This window comes from Henckelia pumila, chromosome 2 (genome assembly GCF_033568475.1).
Source record: "Henckelia pumila isolate YLH828 chromosome 2, ASM3356847v2, whole genome shotgun sequence".
Lineage (NCBI taxonomy): Eukaryota > Viridiplantae > Streptophyta > Magnoliopsida > Lamiales > Gesneriaceae > Henckelia > Henckelia pumila.
In genome coordinates, this window is record NC_133121.1 from 23787767 (window position 1) to 23797815 (window position 10049).

Here is a 10049-nt window from a genome sequence, read left to right on the forward strand (position 1 = left end):
GCGACTTGTACGATTTTCATTTCGTCGCAATTAGCAACGTTTATTAAAGCAAGTTGTCGCTAGTAACGTCGTTAATTGCAACAATTTGCATTGAATGTCGTCGCTAAATAGCGACGTATATAATTTTTCTTTCATCGCTATCAACGAAGAATTTGTTTAAAAGATTGTCGCAACTAGCGACGAATATTTTATTTTTACCGTCGTTAATTGCGAAATCATTTACTGGATTTCATCGCTAATAGAGAGACAAAATTTTAGTAACTCGTCGCTAAATATTTTATAAATATATTTCAAATTGGCCCCGGTTTTTCTATGACGTTATTTTGTATTTATATTGTTGTTGTTGCTATTAGTTAAATATATATACTCCTCATCCACACATTAAAATAACGAAAACATACAAATTAGTTAGATACTACAAGTTTCAGTGTTTTTCCACATAAGTTACTACAAATTAACAGACAACAATTTTTTCCATGCAAATTAACACACACCAAAATATTTGTTTAATTGTTTTCAAACCCTAAAACTTATATATACTAAGGGACTTCAGATATAATAATGGATCATATATTAAGGGGGCTGGGTCTCGTCATCATCCTCGGCGTCATGTTCATGACCATACACCAAGTAGTCTCTGTTATCTTCGTCATCCTCATGATTTCCATATGTGCCAGACACGTGTGTGAAATTGGAAGCCATGACGGATTTCTTCTTTTTACCCGCGCCCAAAATCGCCACCAAGGCACGAACAATATTCTCTAGTGTCTTGATCTGATCACGGAGCTTTGTATTCTCTTCTTTCACCCGGCGCATAATCTCCTCTCTTGCCACTTCAACTTCCGCTCTCGTAGCGGCACTGGAAGAAGCCTTACTCTGGTGCCCTCGCTGCGAAGTGGCCTCAGGATACAACCCAACCTCCTGGGGTCCTAAACCATAGACTTTCTCCCCCTTCTGCACACCACTAGCCACCTCGAGATATATCTGATTCATCTCTGGACAAGTGAGGGGGGTATCCTGAGAGGTAGATGACCTCATCTGACGTTGTCGTTCAAACACATCCTGAATAGAGAATACATCATTAATTTATTTAATTTCAAATCGATTTGAAAAAAAATATTATAATTTGAAACAAATGTAAGTAAAAAATTATGTAGGCTTACATTGAAAGATCGAGATCTCTCTTCGACAAACTGTCCCTCTTTATTAATGTGCGTCCGATGAAATAACTCATACAAGTTGGGCTCCCTACCAAGCTTCACACGCTATTGTAATACCAGTAAAGACTTCAATAATTTTAAATTTAAAGTATATTAAACAAGTTGTATATATATGTACAAATACATCATACCATCATTCGATTGTGATCGACAAACGAACGTGAACCTGCTGTATGCTTAGTCATCCCAGTTCTCGAACCAGTTGGCTCACTGTGACGATTCCCCTTGCAAATACCTGCAATTTTCTTAAAATCCTCTGAAGCTCATACTGCTTCCAAGCTGTCCAAGTGTATGACGCTAGACACTTTGGTTTGCGATCCGCGTCCCGCCATGCATACACCGTCTTTCGGTAAAGGGATGCTATGGTGACACTCCAAGCCTTCTTCACTCGGGTATCAAATCTTGGACTCCACTTGTACATAGCCTGCAATACAAAGATAAATGAATGTTAATTTAAAGAAAACATATATTGTGTACTGATGATTATTTTAATTTTTACACGTACCACAAAATGATCCCAATACCACTGTCGTTGCGCGGGCTTGGGGCGGCGACGAGCGGTCGGGCTTGGGCGGTGAACGGCGGCAAAAGGAAATGTGTTGGCGTGGGAGAAGAAGAAAATGGAAGAAGGGGAAAAAGTGTGGCGGGTAGGGTTGCGTGACATATATATCTGAGTATTAGCGACGTTTTCTATTTACTTTTGTCGCTAATTGCGACGTTTTAAGAAATTAAACGTCGCTAATAGTGACGACTTTAGTAATAGCGTCGCTATTAGCGACGTGTTTTATTCCGTCGCTAGTAACGACGATTTATTAAATGCGTCGCTAAAAGCGACGAAACTTTAAATTTCGTCCCTAATTTTAACGACAAAGGATTAGTGTTGTCGCTCTTAGCGAACATACACGTTCGTTGCTAATACTGATATGTACACTGTTAACGACTCCCTGTGTTGTTGAACTTCGTACTAAATAGCGACGAACATCATCGATTGTGATCGTCGCCTTCACTATTAGCGACGCTTTTTGTAATTTTAGTCGCTAATATCAGCAACTAATCTTAAAAAATATCGTTAAATATACACAAGTTGTAATTAACGACGTTCTACTTATGGTTAGTCGCTAATAGCGACGTTTTTGTAATATTAGTCGCTAAAATTAGGAACAAATTTTAATAATTCGTCGCTAAACACCGTGTTTTTTTGTAGTGGAAGTTGTTTTATTGAGATATTGTATAGTTGCATTTCATCCTAGATATGCAATATAAACAATATGTACATTCCATACATAAGCCAAATCCAACACAAAATTCAAGCATTAAATGTAATTATAATTCAACCATTAAATTGAAGCATTAATTTCATCATCTTATTTGAAACTCTTTTCGATTTTTATTTTTGCTCTCCAAAGTCTATTGCTGATGATGAATAAACATTGAAGTACGATTCTTTTTTTATTAGTTTGCTCTCAATATCGCTTACCCGTGGAGGCGGGAAAGCATGTATGAAAATCCACAGTCTATATGAAATCCTACCCTTGCCATTAGCGTGGCAAAAACTTATTGCATACACATAAGAATACAAGACACAATGACTCAACGAGGAGCAGACCCCCGAAACTGGAGAGAGTGCGAGCGAATTTGAGATAGTGATTTAATGTATGTTGTGGTGGTGAAAATTACAACCACAATGAAATTGGAATTTTTTTCAATGTTTGGGGACGCTCCTGCCCTTACTTAGCACAACATTGGACGCAATATATCAAAAAATACGAACAAAAGCAAGGGATACATGTACTCATAGTTTTGACATTTGTCTTACCAGTGTTTGTTGTGCGTATGGATATGATAACAGAACAAATATATATTGTAAACTACTTCATGACAAGGGTCCTATGATTATTTCATGAATTATGATCCACATACTTGACATTCTTCCTGTATAAAAAAAAACTATAAAATCTCAACCTGTATAAAAAGCACGACCGGATCCTTAAAAAACATGGTAAACTTGAAAAAGACATTGGACACAATATATCAGAAACTACGGAAAAAGGCAAGGGATACAAGTACTCACAGTTTTCCTGTTACAAGAGAGAACTTCGTCGAGACCATGAAGGACGCATCTCCACCCACGGAAATTCCATCAACTAACAGCAACCTTTCAACATGTTTTTTTTATTTTTTAAATGTACCCAAGCACTAAATCATAAGGTATTCTGATAAACTAAAAGTAAAATGTTTTTACGTTTGTCTTACCATTGTTTTCTTGTGCTTATGGATATGATAGCACGACAAATATATATTGTAAACTACTTCAAGACAAGGGTCCTATGATTATTCCATGAATTATGATCCACCTGCTTGACATCCTTCCTATATAATAAATAATCAAATCCCAGCCTCTATAAAAAAACACGATCGGATCCCTGAAAAACATGATAAACTAAAAAAGACATGAAGTTCTTGAATCAAGTTAGACATGTTCGAAAATCACTCTGAATTTAACCATGAATAGTAAAAGTGGTGTCATATCATTTTTTTTCATATTTTTCCATAAACTGAACTAACAAAGCAACCTAAAAAAAATCAGAATCATTCTCCATCAACTTTAGATAATAAAGAATTTGAGTTGTAAAATAAAACAAAAACTAATAAAATAATGGTTTGAAGATACCATATCGGAATTACTGACATTCGATTGACGTGCACGTGGTTGATTCAAGATAATCAATCATACACAACCGATCACCTGGGTTAGAACAACCAATTCAATGTATATAAAAAATAAGCAAATTTTTAGGGGAAGCATGATATTAATAACTAATTACAGGTAAAAAAGATATAAATAATAAATCGATCATACCTTTCTTCCTATGGTAGGAGATCAAAACATAACCACACAGGCTATTCCACTACTCATTGTGTGACAAATCATCGACTACCTAAGGCGTGAACAAAATCCAAAAAATCATAAAACAATTTACTAGTCAACATAGATACCACACCATCGAAAACATACATACTTAAGTAAACCAAAATACTTGGAAAATACTAATATAAGAACGAGGATGCAATTGTACGAGGATGATCAAACATTATAATTTCATTTGTATATCAATTTAAATAATGAAATGGAACTCATGGTTAGGTCTTAAGTTTATATCTCTTTTGTCTTACAAAGAAGCATACAACCAATTTCAAACTAATTTCGAACTAATGTTTAGTAAATACGTAATCTATATTTTTCAACTCATTCCTCCATTAGCTACATTGACCCAATATGCACATGATCAATAGCATCCAATGACACCGTCCAAAATGTAATGCCACCAATACAACCACCAAAAAACTTATAGTCTTCCGAATTACATAATTAAATATCCAAAATTTTTATACTCTAATCTAACACATAGCAATACCCAAATATTTCATCATTAAATCAAAAAAAAAAATCAAAAATCAGATATATGTAACAAAAACAACTCACCAAACTTAAAATGACGGGCCATGATGAGTATTGTTGTCCCATTTGGCCAAATGGTTGGAACCCATCGGTCTAAAGTCCTAACCTGACATTCCGTATTTTTCAGCGAACCACGGGTGTGTTCTGTCGAAATGACGCCATGCCGGAGAATCAGATGGGTGTGTCATTGTCTCCAGGTCAGAATGGTGGTCGTGATGCCATCGCATATGTGAAGCAGTAGCGGTGGATGCATATAACCGCCGGATACAAAGAGTGATAGGAAAATAGTACATCCTCTTGTATGGAGTTTGTTAATTAGGATTCTGAGTTCCACGCCAAAGAGGCGGTTTGTATCGAGGATGTTCACATATCTTTCATTCGGCTAAGTCTGAATCTGTACCCCAGTAAATCATGGAATTGTTGTTACATGCATCGATTTTCTTGACTGGGAGACCTAGATCTTTGATGAGTTTCTTCGTCCAATAAAAACTTGAAGGCATGTGGTTATCCGCTGGACATAACTTTGACATTAGCTGGCACATGTCGTTGAAGTTTCTTTACGACATGTTGTGCTCATGTTTCATCTTCAATAACCTCGCAAGGATGGACAACAAAGAGTGACAGTGTGGATTATCGTCCCAGATCTCTTTCTCTGCTGATTTTATGAGGTCATATAGTCCTTTGATGTAGTTGTTGGGGGTTTCTACGGGTTCGATATTGGGGTCTATGATAAGTGCATTTTGTATGCATTAATTCGTGATATTTTTATGTTTATTTTGTGTGCATTCATATTGTTTTGTGTGTTTTTATATATTTTATTGCATTCATGTGTCTTTCATTCTCCGGGTTTTATTTGTAGGAAAAATGAAAATTAAAAGAGTTTTGAAGACAAGAGAAAAGAAAAGAGAAGAAAAAAAGATTGAAGCGCTAAATAGAAAGTTTGCACTAAACGTTAGCACTAAATTTAGTGTTATTGCTCTAAACGTTTGCACTACATTGAGTGCTATCGCTCTAAAGCTCAAGAAGAAGCGCGTTTGGAGAATAGCGCATGGTGATGCGGTAACGCGCAAAGGAGAGGAGCAATCGCGCAAGCCAGCTGAGTTGTGAAGTTTACTCGAGACAGAAAGTGTCTCGCTTGAGCGAGACTTGTGCTCGCTCGAGCGAGCGAGACGGAAATCAAAATCCTTGGAACACAAAGTTTCTCGCTCGAGCGAGACTTGTGCTCGCTCGAGCGAGCCGCGCGATCAGAGTTTTATTTTTAAAAAATTCCTTGGCCGAGCATGATACAATCTTTTTAATATTTGGACATATAAATATCTTTTGAACCATGAGATTAGGGGTTGGAACACGCAGAGAACGGAGAGGGCGGCTACTACAACTTGGGAGATAAAATTTCTCGCTTCTTCTTCTTTTTTTATTTTTATTTTTAGTTCATGATTAAAAACATTGTTTGAATCATGATTTCGGTTCTTGAGTAGTTTTTCTTTTTCGATCAAGGCCACGTGATTGGGTCAGAAAAATTTATGTAGAAAACTTGGATGTTTATTTGAGAATATTTAGACTTGATTTTATTTTATTGATTATCAGATTTATATGTGTCTTGTGAATAATCTGATCAACTGTTTGCTTGCATGTTAATCGATTCCAAGTCGATAGAGGAAGTTTTGATTTCGATCACTTTGATAATCAACATATTGTAAAATCGACTAGAAATAGAATTCGGTTTCAATGTGCAGTTTAGGTGTTTACTGAATTCTCACAGTTATTCATGCATTCAAATTTGATTAGAATTACGAAAGATTAATCCGTCAATATTTGAATATGTTTGATTGTTCTAAAAATAGTCATTTGAATAAATTAGGATAATTTCCGTGAATTAATATTAAATCTGAGTCTTGAATCGACTACTTGTTACGTAATTTGTTTGGTACCTACGTGTGTCCTTGATCGAGCTTTTCCCGAATTGAATTTTAATCCAAAATCTCTGTTGTGTTTTTAGTTAGTTGAATTTTATTTGCAATTTAATTTCTTAGTTTAAAATCAGAATTCAGTCTTTTTGATTAGTCTAGATTAAGTAGAAATAATCATATTCTGGTAATCATAATTATACAGTCTCTGTGGGTTCGACATCTGATTTTATTCACTATCTATAACTTGACCTAGTGCACTTGCTAGTAAATACCGAATTAAGCGGTCAGTCTACATCAGGGTCGTCTTCAGAAAATTAGAGGCCCTAGGATTATTTATGGTATATATAATTTTTTTATTAAATAGAAAAATATTACAAACAAACTGGTAATAAAATAAACATAATGATCACAAATATATAATTTAATAAATCTATTGCCTTTTTCTCTCTTTGAACTTCTAGATTCAAATTTTCTTTTACCAATCATATATAATTCACAATACAAATCTACCAAAACAAATACAAAATAATTTAAATAATAACAAAGATTGATTGTTGATATGATATTTAATATAAACACAACATAAAAGTATTTTAAAATCGTAATAAAAGATTAAAAACTCCTTTTATTTACTGCCAAATTTTTCAACAAGAAAGAACCAATACAATAATTTCTTATAATAATAAAAAATTTAAAATTCTTGCAATTAAAAATAATGACATAAACAATTGTATCGAAAGATAAAAAAAAATCTAAAACTAAAAAAATGTATAATACAAACATAGTAAGAATCATTGTACTAAGAAAACATAAACAATTTATTTTTTTTACAAAAAATCTAACAAAACAAATATGAATTATAATTTCAATACTAAAATATGCAAGAAATTAAAATCCAAAAGACCAAAGTCCACAAAATCAAATAATTAAAAAGCAAACAAAATTACCAACATACAAGATAAATCACATTCAATAAAACACGACACGATAATTGACCTATTTTGAACAATCTTACTCACTTGAATAGAAAAATTTAACGAAAAAAAAGTTTTGTATCATATAAAGAGAGTTTTTTTCCCCCTCCTTGTACACAAAGAAAAGAAATGATCAAAAGCACAAAAATTAGCTTTTCAAATTTTCTACAAAATATTTAGATTTCCATTTCTCATCTAAATTTTGAATGAAAAAAATATATATACATATATATAATGTAATTTTTTTTTAAAAAAAAATTGAGGCCCCACCTTAGGGGAGGCCCTAGGAAGCTGCCTAGGTGGCCTCCCCCTAGGGCCGCTCCTGGTCTACATATTGCAACGGACCTTCTTTCTGATAATCTGTAGGAATTTCGTGTCCAAGATTTTGATTTGTGAGGAAATATTCTTGATCATGACTATGAAAAATGTGATCCACATGTATGTTTTTCGGATTCCCAACTCCTGTTCTGAGACCGTAAAGACGACGAAACATCTGGATTGGTATTTGGAAAATTTGGACAATTACGATACATCCATCCTCTGGCGACGGACGACGGCTTCCGAAATTGGGTTCGACGGAATTAAAAAAAAAAAGGTACTAAAAGAAAGCCCCAAACACGAGGATTTCGGAACTACTCTCCGATCTAAATTTTGATTACCGACGAAAAACTTATTGGCGGTCAAAAGTGGTGAAATTTTGAGGAAATAAAAGAAAGGAAGAAGAAATAATAAACGTCTGGATCGGGAAGATGGAGTCTACGCATATATTGCATAATTGTTATTTTAGCAACGGTTTTAAAAAACCCGTGGTTAAATAGCCATGGTTGTTTAAAAACTGTGGCTAGTACGGCTTCCGAAATTGGGTTCGACGGAACAAGTTAAAAAAAATAAATAGGTACTGAAAGAAAGCCCCAAACACGAGGATTCCAGAACTACTCTCCGATCTAAATTTTGATTATCGACGAAAAAATTATTGGCGGTCAAAAGTTGTGAAATTTTGAGGAAATAAAAGAAAGGAAGAAGAAATAATAAACGTCTGGATCGGGAAGATGGAGTCTACGCATATATTGCATAATTGTTATTTTAGCAACGGTTTTAAAAAACCCATGGTTAAATAGCCATGGTTGTTTAAAAACCGTGGCTAAAACTAGTCACGGTTTTTAAACAACCATGGCTAGGTTAAATAGCTAGTTTACCACGGTTTTTAAACAACCGGAGTTTACCATGCCATGGTTGTTTAAAAACCGTGGCTAAAACTAGCCACGGTTTTTAACCACAGTTTTTTTAAAACCGTGACTAAATTTAGCCACGGTTGTTGAAAAACCGTGGTTAAATAGCCACGGTTGTTGACAAACCATGGCTAAATAGTAAATTTTCTTGTAGTGATAGTAATTATTATCGTATTTAAAATTAATTACTCAAATCAAACAAACTATTATTTTATCAATCAAACCAAATATTTTATTTATTTATTTTACAGGGTTTTAAATTTTGAATATGTAATGACCGAATACTTGGTCACAAGTGGAGTACTGATTTTTTCAAAATTCATCTATCGTATTTACAGTTTCCAAGGCTTTTTGTGTTCAACTAGGACTCAAGATTTAGTTTCTTGAAGATTATCATAGTTCTACTATGAGTCTTTAAATCTTCAATGAGCTTCCTAAAATTTATTCTCATAATCACAATCGACGATCTATTATCACCGATGTGACGAGTTTAACTTACTCGTTATTATGACACCAAGTCCAAAATTTCAACATCACTGATTCCAAATTAAGCAACTTCCTAATTTGACCATGTCCACTAGTAAAACTTCAAAAAATGGAAAATCTTTTATAATTTTATTACACTTGATCCTATCAAATTATTTTCGCCAAATTCAACAACTGACTATCTCAACGGGAACAAAAAAATCAATATTTGTATGGCCCTCAATGATTCAGGGATACAGCTAGCCATGTGCTCACATTTCCTTGTGATTCATGACACTGTCATTTATGCGGGCTTAACCTAATTGACCCCATTCTACACATCAGCTATTTGATTATAGAATGTCAGAACTCATTCTTGATTGGACCAATCGAATCATGGTAAGAGTTTCTAGTAGCGTCGCCCCATGATTTCTTAGGTATCACTAAAATTGTCTGCAAAAACTAATCGACTATGGTTATCGTATAGTACATTCCCCCCATCTCATATATCCCGATCGAACATTCAACATGTAGACCTAATTCGACCGAATTCTGAAATGATTTTTTTTATCAATGATGCAGTAGGAAGCATAGTAGCATAGTTTTCTAAATTTATCGTTTTGTGTGACTAATACAGATCCTATTGATTATAGAGTTGGAGATATTTTTGCAGACAAATCATTTACTGAGTGTTTTTTTCTTTATTTACATTTTTTATCTTATTGGATTACTGAGAATTTAAATTATTTAATTAGTTTTTATATTATCTTATTACTTTAAAAAAAAGGTTG